General features: G+C 31.8%; 1 non-coding gene across 1 annotated transcript; it reads right to left on the bottom strand.

Moving 5' to 3' along the window:
* Window positions 1-673: 673 nt before the first annotated feature.
* LOC148790669 (U1 spliceosomal RNA) lies at window positions 674-833 on the bottom strand. The gene has a single exon (XR_016077999.1). It is a non-coding gene; the product is annotated as a U1 spliceosomal RNA (small nuclear RNA).
* Window positions 834-13,780: the final 12,947 nt, after the last annotated feature.

Raw genomic sequence — 13,780 nt, 5'->3', positions numbered from 1 at the left:
TTCGAGGAGAATATTTAGGAGATCTCTCTTTTTTACCCTCTTGTAATCAACCGTGAGCTAAATTACATTAGCAATATAGAGTCACGATGGTGAAAACGACCACCGGAGCCTCGAAATCAAAGTTGATCGTTCGAAGTCAACAAACACACTCAAGCGCATCGGCATAGCTTGCACATTCCCCAAAATGCTCCAAACAAGATTCAGAAGCTCTAAACCTTCAAACAAGATCTCTCCCGGATTTCAGACCATAGTTTTTAAAAACGAACTGGTGATCAAGCCGGTCAAGGGTCTGGTTATCGCTTCGAACGGTCTGACCGTTCAATTCGAACAGCCGGTCCATTCTGACAAAATTAAAAAATTGGAAAATGTTTAAAATCGTTCTAATGATTTAAACGGTTAATTGGCCAGTTCAGTGGTTTGCTGACCAAAATCAACGGTTTTTAAAAAATGGCGAATTTACCATCCGGTCCGGTCCGGTCTTGAAATCTCGTTGGACATGACGAATTTGAACAACGAATATGCAAGAACTTCTCTCATCCATGGCTTCTGGGTACTTCTTATCGTGCAGACCATACCATTCACATCTGTAAATAGAAAAATTAGATAAAATTCAAAGATGAAAAGAACGTCGCACTCTAATTGTTCAGTAAAATTTGAAGATAAAGATTTTGGGCAGGGGCCGCGCGAACGCGTACCCCCTCTACCACAAATTATGACGTACACTCTCCCACTTGGGGAGATGTTAGGCGGGCACCCCTCCCTTGTGCAATGGAGGTCGCCAACCTAGGCCATGAGCCTTGTTGATCGCCCATTGACCCCGTCCAGGTAAGTATGTTTTTGCTCTCTTCTTTATCCCTATTTACATGCCTTTGTCTTCCTTGCTTTTTTCTCACTTGGCCGATGTGGGACAAAAACCAACAAGTCAATACTCACGTATCTGCTAACTTGTGGTCTAAAGTCTTCTAACTTGCCAATTGTCATATAGTCTAATGGTTATAGGACCACGAGAGAGAACCCAGATAAAATGTAGATAAATTTCCAACTTCAAAATGTTTTTTGACAACTAACTTTTGGACATGATATGTAATTGCTATATAACTATTTTTCAGACTTATGTATAGATCGAACCTTACTCCAGATTTCAGGCTTGTGCTATACAATTTATATTTGGAGTACACATCTCCGCCCCACCATGTTCCACTGAACATCTCCAGATCATGAAATCATCAGTTCTGATATTATCATCGGGAGATATTTTCAATACATGGCGGAAATGTGCTGTGGGACGTTGTGGGGCAGCCCTTTGTGGGGTGGAGATGTGAACTTGTAGATTTGAGACTGGGTCTGATCTTCTGAATATGGAATAAGTGGCAAGTTAATGGCAAGCCTTCAAATACAAAGATGGGATGTTTTTCTGCTAGGAGTTACCAAACTAACCCAACCAACATATTCAAGCTTGGGCCTAAGTTTTGGGTCTACGGCCAGCCCAAATGCATATGTTTCAAGCCCAGGGTGAAGGCTGAAACGTGCCTAAGCCTAGGTTTAAGACTCCGGCTTTGTTTGGAACTGTTTTTCCAAAAAAACGATGTCACATCAGCGTTATGTCTGAAATTTGTTTTTTGAAGAAACATTCACTATTTAGTTGGGAATTTTCTCAAAAAACAAAAAAAACACATTTCTCAGAACATGTCTTGAAAATCGAGAAAGGTGTGATGGTCTGAGACAACGTCCTTTTAGATGTTTTCCCGTTTTATATTGTTGCTAACAACAGCATGCTCATGTGGCATTGAAAAATGCCTATGTGGCAGCAATGGTAAAAAAAAAAAACGTTTTTGGAGAAAACGACATACCAATGTAATGCACCGGAGAAACGACATCGGTTCCAAACATCACCTTAAACATGGTCCTAAGTCCAGCTGCCCAACCTAGTGATCACTCTCTTTTCGACAAGGTTTTAAAAACCGACTCGGAAACGGAACCATTCTAGGTACCGGTTTCCGGGTCAGCGATTCGACCGTCTAGGTTGAATGGTTCGGATGGTTTGTATATTAGGGTTAGGGCAAATATTTTATATGAGATTTGAGAAAGGACTAAGGAGAACTGGAGTGGAGAAGAGATGTCAGTTGAGAAAGAAAAAAAAGAAGAAGAAAAGAAAGAAAGAAGAGGGGGAAAAAGGAAAAAAAAAGAAAAGAAAAGAAAGGAAAGGAAGGAGGGAAGAAGAATGAAGAGGGGGAGGATGGTTCGACGTCACCGGTGATAATAATGGCGATGGCGACGGTGAAGCGGTAGCAACAGACACAGATCTGAGTTCTCAGATCTCGAATCCAAGATTCTCTTCTTCTTCTTCTTCTTCTTCCATAGATCTCAGACACGAACTCAGATCTGAGCTGAATTCGTGTGTTTCTCTCTTGCATCTTTATACTATGAACTTGTCTGTGTCACACGAATCGACGGTTCGATCGCCCGGGTCAACGGTTTTCTGACAAAGTCAATGATTTTTAACCCAAAAATGAGTTAGGGGTGAAACGGAATCGGTTGCTTGAACAGTTTCCAGGCCGAATTGTCCGACCATCTAGGTCAATGATAGTTTAAAAAATTGCTTTCCGATATGCATATTTAAGGTAACTTGGAAGCACCCGAAATTTAAAACCTCTCTCTGAGAATGCCTTCACCTCCAAACTACTCTATATCTTAATAACAAAAAATTCACAATGCCAATTCAAGATTAAAAAAAAATGTTTGAAACCACATACAAATTATCTTTTAAAAAATAACATGAAATGAACATATTAAAAATGAGGAAAGTAATTAAAAAGGCTAATAGAAACAAAGGTACCATGTTTTTTTTGCTTTCTTCATCTAATTTTGAGGGGTTAGAAATGAGGAGTAATTTCTCTCAAAATGGTATTGGCTTTCTCTACCCTTCCAATACGAATCTTCTCCTACTTTCAGCTAATTGGATGAATACATGGCTCAAATAGTGCACTAGAGTTTTTCTCCGTGGTACTGATGCTGATATTATTCTTTACAATTTTTTTCTTTGATCTTTCCTTGAGTTTCTCTTTTTGATGCAATTTATGGATCTCTTAAGTTTTAATAATACTACCCAAAGTCAAAAGTTTTTAAGTGGAAAACAGAGCTTATGAATAGGTTTCTATAGGAATAGTCAGGCTTTGGGTAAGTCTTTGTTGTTTGGTGGATTTCTACTAATATTTTTCAGGGACAACTATGCCAGATCCAAAGCATAACATAAAATGGAAAAGCTCACTGAATCGTTTTTTTTTTTTTTCTTTTTTAAGTGCTACGCAAGGCAGTGAGTAATATGTTCCCAAGAATTAAAGAAGCAAATTATATTTAGGTCATATTTGGGAGTGTTTAAGTTAAAAATAAGTGCTTAAAAACAAGTGCTTATTTGAATAAATACTTATTTGCATTTGGCACCCAATTTTTTCAATGAATTGGGTGTTTGGTAGTCTTTTTATCGAATAAGCACTTAAATAAGCATTTGCGACTATTTTGTTCTTCATTCTCTTTCAAATTTTCAAAATATATCCTTTGCACTTTTATTGAATTACTTTTATAACACTTTTATAAAAGTATTTTTATGGAAGCACTTTTATAAAAGTACTTTTATGGAAGCACTTTTGTGAAAGCACTTTTATAAAAGTACTTTCATAAAAGTGTTTTTGTAAGGGTACTTTCGTAAAAGTGCTTTTGTAAGGATACTTTTATAAAAGTGCTTTCGTAAAAGTACTTTTTATAAAAGTACTTTCATAAAAATACTTTTATAAAGTACTTTCATAATAGTACTTCCATATAAATGCTTTTGTAAAAATACTTTTATAAAATTCAACTAGGGATCATTTTAGACGAAAAAATTGAATAAGTGCTTATTATATGAACACTTATAAAAAAAAACTAAAAATTTGGGCTTAAAAAATAAGCCCTTATTTTTAAAATAAGCACTTATTTCAAGCTTATTTCTCAAATACCAATAAGTGCTTAATTGCCCGAATAAGCATTCCCAAATATGACCTTAGATCTCTAAGGCAACTCCCATGTAAAAGGCCCAGACCTAGAAATGGCGCTATGCATTAATCAATCAACAGCTTGATTAACCTCCTGAAGTACATGCAGATAGCAGGTACCACGACCCAAGAGCTCATCAATGCATAAAACATTCATCAATCACAGTCTTTAATCTCCACGGCAACAACACTTGCTTCCTTAGACAATCGATGACCAGCTTTTAATCTCCCTTCATGATGATGGTTGATTCCTAAAATTGAGAGCAACCTCAAGCGGTCCAAGCTTCTACAAGGTTAAAAAGCTCACCCAATCACCAGTTTACCGATACCAAGACTCATTCTGTTGCCAGACTACATGTCGCTTTGTTAACTCCGTCGGTCAAAGCCAAGACGGGAATCAAAACACTTAAATGATTATGGACTTGATAAGTTTGCGAGAGGACCAACTAGAGACCCGAGCCCACATCCAATTTGATTATAATCAGATTGGATTCGGATGTTATGATCTATATCCAATTAATAGTTGAATCTGATTCAATTATAATATAACATTTATTAATTTTAATATATACAAGTTTTATATAATTATAAAAATATGTTTTGTATATCATATTATATGTGAATTCATGTATATAATAAATTTAGTGTATTATTTTTATATTAATTTATTATATATAAAAATTAAAAAATAAATTAATTTTCAAAATTTTAAAAAATTTGCAGCGGAATCTAATCCGAGTCCTTCAGTAATAGGATCAGGCTGCATCCGATCCGAAAACTCTAGACTCAAGTAGCAAGGTAGGCTTATTGAACATCTCTGAAACCTGAGGTTTTCAACATTTGGAGATAACAAAGAACCAGAGAATATCAAAGGAATAAATGCTTTGTCAGTCTGATTATCGGGGCCTTCTCAAAAAATGAGAAAAGCCTCAAAAAATATGCCTTTGCCGCTTTGAACGACGAGCACACGGTATTGGTATACTCCTCTCCTAACCGATATGGGATGGCACTCTGATGACCATCTACAAAGTGGGTGTCTGTTCTGTGTTCTCGACTTGTGATTTCTGAACTACTCTAGCCACTTGGACAAAAGAGGTTTGGTCCTACATATTCCTCCTTTATTCATGTGGCCCAATGTTTAATCTTTTATTGATTTTATTTTTAAAAAATTAAGCTATCTTTAAAATTATTACTTTTAAGCTCTTTTATAGTTCAGCTCTGGTTATCGCCTTTCTCCTCCTATCCGATGTGGGACAAAAAAAAAAACCTCTCTCTCTCTCTTCTCTCAATTTTGTACCTTCCACGCAAGGTGAAAAAAAATCAGTTTTGTCTTATACTCAGTTTCGAAGGAGTAGAAATACAAACTAGTGAGGGGTGCCATTGCTGACCACTCACATGTACACAAAAAGGTTATATAAAAATTAAAAAAAAAAAAATCCATAGAATGTTATTAAAGTAAATAAATAATGTGATTGTCGGAAAATAGAAGTAATAGATTGACACTAATAAACCCAATTTAACTATAACATCTCACAAAGTCACAATATATAAAAATATGACAGAAGTACATATTGCCTAATTGTTTACCCCTAAGACCAAGTTTGGCTTATCAAAATCAACAAACGTTAACAATCAAAAACTTTAATCCGCCCATACCAATTGTCTGCACTACCCGTATATGAGAACATATGAAAACAAAATACTAAATACTGGACTCGACTAAATCCACCCTCTAGATTAGGGGTGAGCATTTGATTTATTCAGATAAAAACCGATTCGAAAATACTAAAATTTTAAATATAAATCATATTGGAATTGAAAATTTAGATTCAGTTTTTTATTATTTCAGTTGAAATTTCATTATAATGTATTATGTATTTTAAAAATCAATATTTAAAATGTTTTATTCGTTTTAGCCTGATAATGCTCACCCCTACTCTAGATGAAGCCTAGCCACCATAAACTAACCAAACGAAATTATACACAACTCCATCCCCTGAACAACCCATTTCTTGGATAATCTATATGTATAATTGGTTCGTCTATGTTAACATATCTCTCCTTTGAGAGAAACTATTTATCTATTTTCTCTATTTTTGTATTTTTTCTTATTTTTCTTTTGTTTTAAAAATATAAAACAGTAATCATTGCTTATCTTGATTAGATTAAACAACCAATGAGATGCACTTTTCCAGAACCTAAATAATCTCTTCTCCTAAACAACCTCCCTCACTTTTTCCAAAATTATCTCTAATTCCTATTTATCTCTAAAATTATCTCTATTTCCTATTTATCTCCAAAATTATCTCTAATTCCTATTTATCCTCTCCCCTACTTTTTATCTATATCTATCTAAATAAAGTTTGGATTTAAAAATTTAATAATTATTTAAATATTCTAGCAAAATTATATAATAACTTTAAAATATTTATTAAAACACAAAAAGTAATTTTATATTTTTAAAAAAATATATCACGAAATTATGTACTAACAATTTAAATTATGTTTTACCAAATTATCAATTTAAATGTTTTTCAAATATTTAATAATATGTAATAGCTTTAATTAAATAAAAATCAAATAACAAAAAATAAATATTTTACAGATTATTTAAATATTTATCATAACTAGATTTTAAATGGTTAAAATAACAGAATTACGTAATAAATTAAAAAAAAGTTTTCAAAGTAGAAAAATAATTATAACATAATATTGAAATTAATAATAATTTAATATGTTACAAAATTAATATGAATTTATGTCATAATAGTATAAATTATGATTTTATGGATAAATAAATTCAATAAATAATTATTATTTAAAAATTTTACATATTATTTAAGTATTTAAATAACAAAATATTTTAAATAAAAAAGTATTTAACATAACTAGATTTTAAATAGTTAAATAAAGAAATTATGTAATAAATTTAAAAAAAAATCTGAAAAGTAGAAAAGTAATTAGAACATAATATTGAAATTAATAATTATTTAATATTTTTACATAATACTGTAAATAACTAATTTCAATTATATCAAGTAATAATTTGTGAAAATAACTTGCAAAAACATTAATATTTATTAATAACAATTTTAAACTCTTAATCTCTATTTATTATATAATTATATATACTAAAATTAATATTTATTGTATTTTAGTAGTTATTTATTGTTTTTTGTGATAAATGTATTTTTAATGATTATGTATAAATTTATTTTGTTTTATTATTCAATAGAAAACTTTCAATAATTATTGGAGATTAAACTACTATTATTGAATTTTTTAAATTTAATTTGTTGTAGTTATTGTATTTTTGTTATAACTTATTGATTAATTGATAATTATTAGAGATTAAACTATTATTTGAGATTATACTATTTATTGACTAAGTTAATATATTTTTAGTACTTTATTTTTGTAATTATTATAAATTTTCATTATTAATATATTTTCACTAATTGTATGTTTTCGCTATAAATTTTAAATAATTATTGGAGATTAAACTATTGTTATTATCAGAGATAATACTATTAATTAGGGGTGTCCACGGGTCGGGTTGGGTCGGTTTATTGGGGTTTTCCCAACCGACCCGACCTGGTCGGGTTACCTGAGGTGGAAACCGAAACCGACCCACTGATAGGCCAAACCGACCCACTCGGTTTGAGTCGGGTTGGGTCGGTTTGGGTCGGTTTCGGTTTTGCTCCTGTACAAAAGGACACCTAATTGAATTCTAATTGTAATTGCCTAATGGGTTGCCTATTTGGTGTAAAAGATTATAGAAAGTTAGAAACTATGATAGATTGCCTATTCTAATTGTAATTGCCTAATGGGCCTTCTAGTTATAGTAGAAGACTAGTTATAATTAAGTAGGAAACTACTCAAACTAGGAACTACCAAACTAGTAGAAGACTAGTTCGGTTCGGGTTGGGTTGGTTTCAGTTTTCACACAAGAAAACTGAAACCGACCCGATATATCGGTTTATATATTTTCCCAACCCGAAACCGACCGGTACTGATGAAAACCCGGCTGACTCGGGTTGGGTCAGTCCGGGTTGGTCGGTTTGGTCGGGTTGGGCATTCTTATGAACAACCCTACTATTAATTTAGCTAAAATTATGAGTGCTCATGAGTTGGTTCGGACTGGTCATAGGCTATTTGGCCAACCAAATTGACCTGGTCAGGTTGGGAGTTGGTCAGCTGAAGCCGATTGACCTTTTGTGGAAACCAACCCACTCAAGTTGTATTGGTTTGGGTCAGTTTTCACAAAAGGTCAGTCGGTTCAAAAGATTTAAACTTAAAAATTTAATTTAATTTTAAAAATTACAGTGCAATTGTAGGTACATGGTGGTCATTTAGACCATCATTACAAAGGAGGTGTCAAACTAATATTATGTGAATGCCTGTAATGAGTCCATAACTCATTACAGATTGCGATGAGTTCATAACTCATCACACATCTATGATGAATTCATAGTCGAAACAGGTTGCGATGAACTTTGGACCCGCACGGACTTGCGATGAGTTTAAAGCCATCACAGAATTGCGATGAGTGTAGATTCACAACAAATCAAAAACACGTGCATCGTTAAATAACGCGTGTGACGGGACACCCCGTGAGCCTAATGAGGATGCACAAGCTAAATAGTGACATCACCCATGCCACATCTTTTTAAAATGGTCACGAAAGGAAGTGGTACACGTGCATTATGAGAATCCTTAGACGAAAGGAAAATTCGTCCTTAAAATATCTCATAAGACACGTAGTGAAACCCTAGCAGTGTTCCCCAACAACTAACACCAAATCCAAGATTCCCTTTCCTAATGGGAACCAAACACTTTTGTTTCCTTCCTTTCAGGACCTTAGGATCCCTCCCTATAAATAGGGGTTCAATTCATAACAAGATAATCATTCGATCACCTCATTTGCCCTATCTTTTAGCCTACCTCCTACACTCGGCTTTTCTTTGTCCTTCAAGGAGACTCCCGTATATAGCTTAACCACCTTACTCACAACAATTATTAAAAAATAAATTTTAAAATTAGATTTATGAAATGAAATATTTTAGACTAAGAAAAATGGGAAACTTGTCACTTTTTTATATTAAAAATCATATTTAAAATATAAAAATATTAATATATATCCAAGGTTAGGTCGTTCAATTTTGGTCAGTTTACAAATAGCCAAAGTGAAACTGATCCAACTTGGTCGAATAGTTTTAACCAAAGCTAACATAAAATACTAGAAAACCAACCAACTCGAGTTGAGTTGATTGGGTTGATCAGTTTTGTAAGTCTGATGAATAAACCTAATTGAAATTAATTATTGTTATTTTTGTATTATACAAAAATTATTAAAAGTAGTATATAAAACATGAATAATTATTAAATTATTTAAAAAGTTGAGAATATAAAACAATTGTATACTCTTATATGTTTCTATTAGGGTCATTTACTAGAACACATCTTATAGTTTTATATGTTTACTTAAACCTACCTTATAGTTTTCATTTTACTAAAATATCTCACATATTTTACAATTTATTTACTTAATCAACCTTTTATTAAGGAGTGTTTGGTTTGCCATTAGGCCTATGATTTTTTATTCTAAAACATACCCTTAACACTTTTTTATACAAAAAACAAAATTGGCCAAATATAACCAATAGAGTGGTTGCTCGTGTCTTATCAAGGGCAAAATGGTATTTTTATTTCTATTTTTTATTAAATTTATTTAAATGGACATTAGGGTCAACGTTGTCATTTTCCACTATCATCTAATGGAATATTGATTAAATCCATTGCAAATTATAAGTGGTGTTTTAGTAAAATACTAACTATAGGGTAGATTTTTAGTAAATCCATAAAACTATAAGGGTATTTTAATAAATAACCCTTTCTATTATTTATCTTTTGCTTAATAAATCCCGTGCATCGCACAGGTCCCCATTAGTATAAACATAAAATGAGATTAATTATATGCAACTTGCCTATCTAGAATCTAGACCAAGCCTAACCCATCATAACCAACAAACACTACCATACACATACTATTATTAAACCAACTTGAGTCCTACCCCTCAAACCCAAATCCAAACCCCCTACATCTCCACAATCTGGCCCAAGCCCATGACCAAGACGAAATCTAAGTCCACACCCCTAGCTCAACCCACTAATTCCCATTTCTTTTTTTTTTTATAATTTATTTTAATAAATCAAGTTACATAACAAATGCATATTGCTGAACAGTTGTTACTTTTATGTTGATAAAAAGTAGCTATTAATATAAAATCAATTATATTTTAAATTACATATAGAATATAGATTGCTTAACATGGGCTTGTGGGGCCAGTTATTACTTTTATGCTAATATAGAAGTAAATTCAATATCTCCAATCATATTTTGAAATCTTAGTAACTATTACATGAACATGATCAACCTTTAATGCTTGCCTAATTTATTTATTCAGTCATATATGCACCTTTTGGTTATCATCATGTTTCCCTTTATCCATTAAGAGAGAGATGCCACACAAGAAATCATTCTACAGGAAATGAGGAAAATTGTATTTGGAATTAAGGTTTTAAATGGCTATAAGCATAGTTGAGGCTTAATGGCCCATAAAGGTGAGGCCAAAGCCTCAAGATGTTGCAAGGCATAAGCCTCAAAGCTTAAGAATAGAATCAATTAATGTTTATAGATAGATAAAAATAACATACAATGTACTAGGTTAAAATAGTATAATGTATAAATATCCAAAAGATAAAGTTTATAAGCAATAAGTTTTACAGTTTAAACATTAAATAAAATAATAACTACTGACTAACAATTATAAATATTTTACATTTCGTGTTTCAAAATATAAAGTTCTAAAATAATTCAAATAACCAATTTAGAAGAAAGGAAACATATGAAGAATTATCCATATAATTGGGTATTGGATTTATGATCATTCAATTAACAAAAGAAATGAGAAAAATAACAAACTTTGGATGTTAAAATTTAGAATAATAATAAAAAAAATCTCACTTGATATATCAAAGAGAAACTAAGAACTTGATTGTTTGTTTTTAACTCTCCTAAAACACTAAGAATAACTAATAAAACTTGATTTCCCCTACTGATTTTTCGTTCTTACTCTTTTTATTTATTTGCCCCATAATGACTAAAGTGTTTCTTCAATATATTTTTGAACTATAAAAATGCATAAAATATATATATTTTTTGCATTAAATGTTAAATAATCATTGATTCTTGAGGTTTATGTTTTAAGTTAAGCCTCACAGCTTGAGGCAAAATTTATACGTGGAAGACTCGTGCCTAAAGGCTTTAAGCCTTTTATAACAATGATTAGAATCAATACAATTTTTGAGCATCTAGGGTTGCCCACATTTTGCCTCCTACCATTATAATCAGAATGTGCATTTCCATCATTCTTGATCAATAGATAGGGAACAACCCACAAAAATTAAAAAATAAATAAAAGCATGTAGTCCCGTACTGGTATAGCCAAAGTCGGAAAGCAATAAAGGATATATTAAAATTGCTAGTTTGAGAAAGCCAGATTTATTGGTTATCCACCACCACCTCTCTAACGTAAGGGTGGATTTGAGCCGAGCCGAGCCGAATAGTACAAGACTTGAACTCGGCTCGCCAAGGTAGTACAAGGCTCGAGCTTGGTTCAAGCTAGAACCTTGAGCTCAACCTCGGTTCGAGTCAAAAACTTGTAAGTTCAAGATCGATTTGAAAAAAAAGTTTTATAAAATTAAAAAATTATATATGAAGATATTTTTTATTTGATATTTAAAAAAATTAAGAATTTCAATATTTTTATTATACATAATATTTTCTATAATTTTATTATATATATATATATTTAAGTTCGGCTCATTTATTAATCGAGCTTGTAAATTGGGCTCAAGCTCAGTAAAAACCGAACCGAGTTGAACTTTTTACGAACCAAGCTTGAATAGCTCGTGGCCACCCCTACTCTAACGGATATCTTTTTTTTTTCTATTGAACTCCTCAACACAGACTTTCAAATCACCTATACGAATGAAAACAATGAGTACATCACAAGTGGTTAGAGTCCCTAATCATGTCTCCCTTGGGGGGGGGATATAAGATATCATCTAGAAATCTTCCATTATAATTGTATATTAAATAGTATAAAAAAATTAGACTAAAAATTACCAAAATATTATATATTATTAATAAAATGAGTTAAAATGATATCTGTTAGGGATCTAGGGGTGTAAGTCGAGCGGGTTGGGGCTGTTGGGTCGTGTTTAGGGTCAGCCCAATCTTCCCAACTTGAGCACAACCTGAACTGTAGTTTGATGTACTCAGGTTGGGCTCAGGCCCGGGCCGGACTCGTGTTGATTAATAAATCTGTTCTAAAATTATATATGTATGTATATATGTATATATGTATGTATGCATTTGTGGATTTATGCAAATATGTATGTATATATGTAAATATGTATGCATATATGTTTTTATATAGGTAAATATGTATACAAATGAATATACATACAAATATGTATGTATATATATGTAAATGTGTATGCAAAAATCTACATATATACATATAATGTATATACTATGTAGTTGAAACAGGCTTAGACCAGGTAAAGGCTTAGGAATGCAAACGGATCGAATTCAAATCAGGGTTATTCAAATCCAATCCAATATTGTTCATGCTAGATCTAATCAGATCTAATAGGACTCTATTTGCACTCGAATCCTATCGATAAGTCGGATCTTCAGATATGATCCAACCCAACTTGTTTTCTTTAAAAATTAATGAATTATTAAAAGAGAAAAAATAAAATATACTAATTTAAATTAAGTAAAAACAAAAAATACAAATATTTTTTAATTATTTTCATCATATATATATATATACGTGTTTTTTATAAAAAAACAAATAGTATTAACAAATTTATAAAAATATAATATAAAAAATATATTGATAAATAAATAAATAAATAACATATATATATTATATTTATAATATAAATATATAATATGTATCAAATCGAATCTTCTCAAATCTGATGGGGGCAATCTGAATCCGATCTAAAGATTCGGACAGGGGTGATCCAATTTTGACCAAATAGGATTGAATCTCGGATCATGTTCCAATCCATTTGCACCCCTATTTGGGCTACCTAAGGGATAAGCCCAAACCCAACCCAAAAATTAAAAAAAAAAACTTTAATCCAAGGACTGAAAATCCAAGCCCAATCCGTATAAAATTTCAGACAGATTCAATTCAGGCTCAGGCTGGGCTGGATCCATATTTGATCCATAAAAAAAATAGTAAAAAAATTGAGAATGACTGAATAACCATATTTGAATTTTGAACCAACTAGTAAACCAATAAACGTGTACATGTATTTGCACGTGGCAGTATCTCTAAGAGAACTATTTATAATTCATAAGTAATTTCTCGTTATAAGTGTGTAGTTTCTGAACTATTATTATAAGTGAACAGTTTCTGGTCCATTAAAAGTGGTCAGTTTCTAAAATGAGAGTAAAAGACATTTATGCTCATTATATACTTAGACAAAAAGGGTAGAAAACATCCAATAAAAATTATAAAAAAAGAAAGAGCATTCGCTCTTTTATAGATAATATAGATTATAGGGGTTCTTAAACTACACTCCCTTCAGAAATATTTTTTTTGCAGCTCCCTCATAGTCAACTAATACCCCCCCCCCCCCTATAAACCACATCCTGCCTGTGAATT

This window comes from Nelumbo nucifera, chromosome 6 (assembly GCF_055504915.1).
Source record: "Nelumbo nucifera cultivar China Antique chromosome 6, China Antique-T2T, whole genome shotgun sequence".
Taxonomy (NCBI): domain Eukaryota; kingdom Viridiplantae; phylum Streptophyta; class Magnoliopsida; order Proteales; family Nelumbonaceae; genus Nelumbo; species Nelumbo nucifera.
This window is presented reverse-complemented; position numbering and strand designations above follow the sequence as displayed.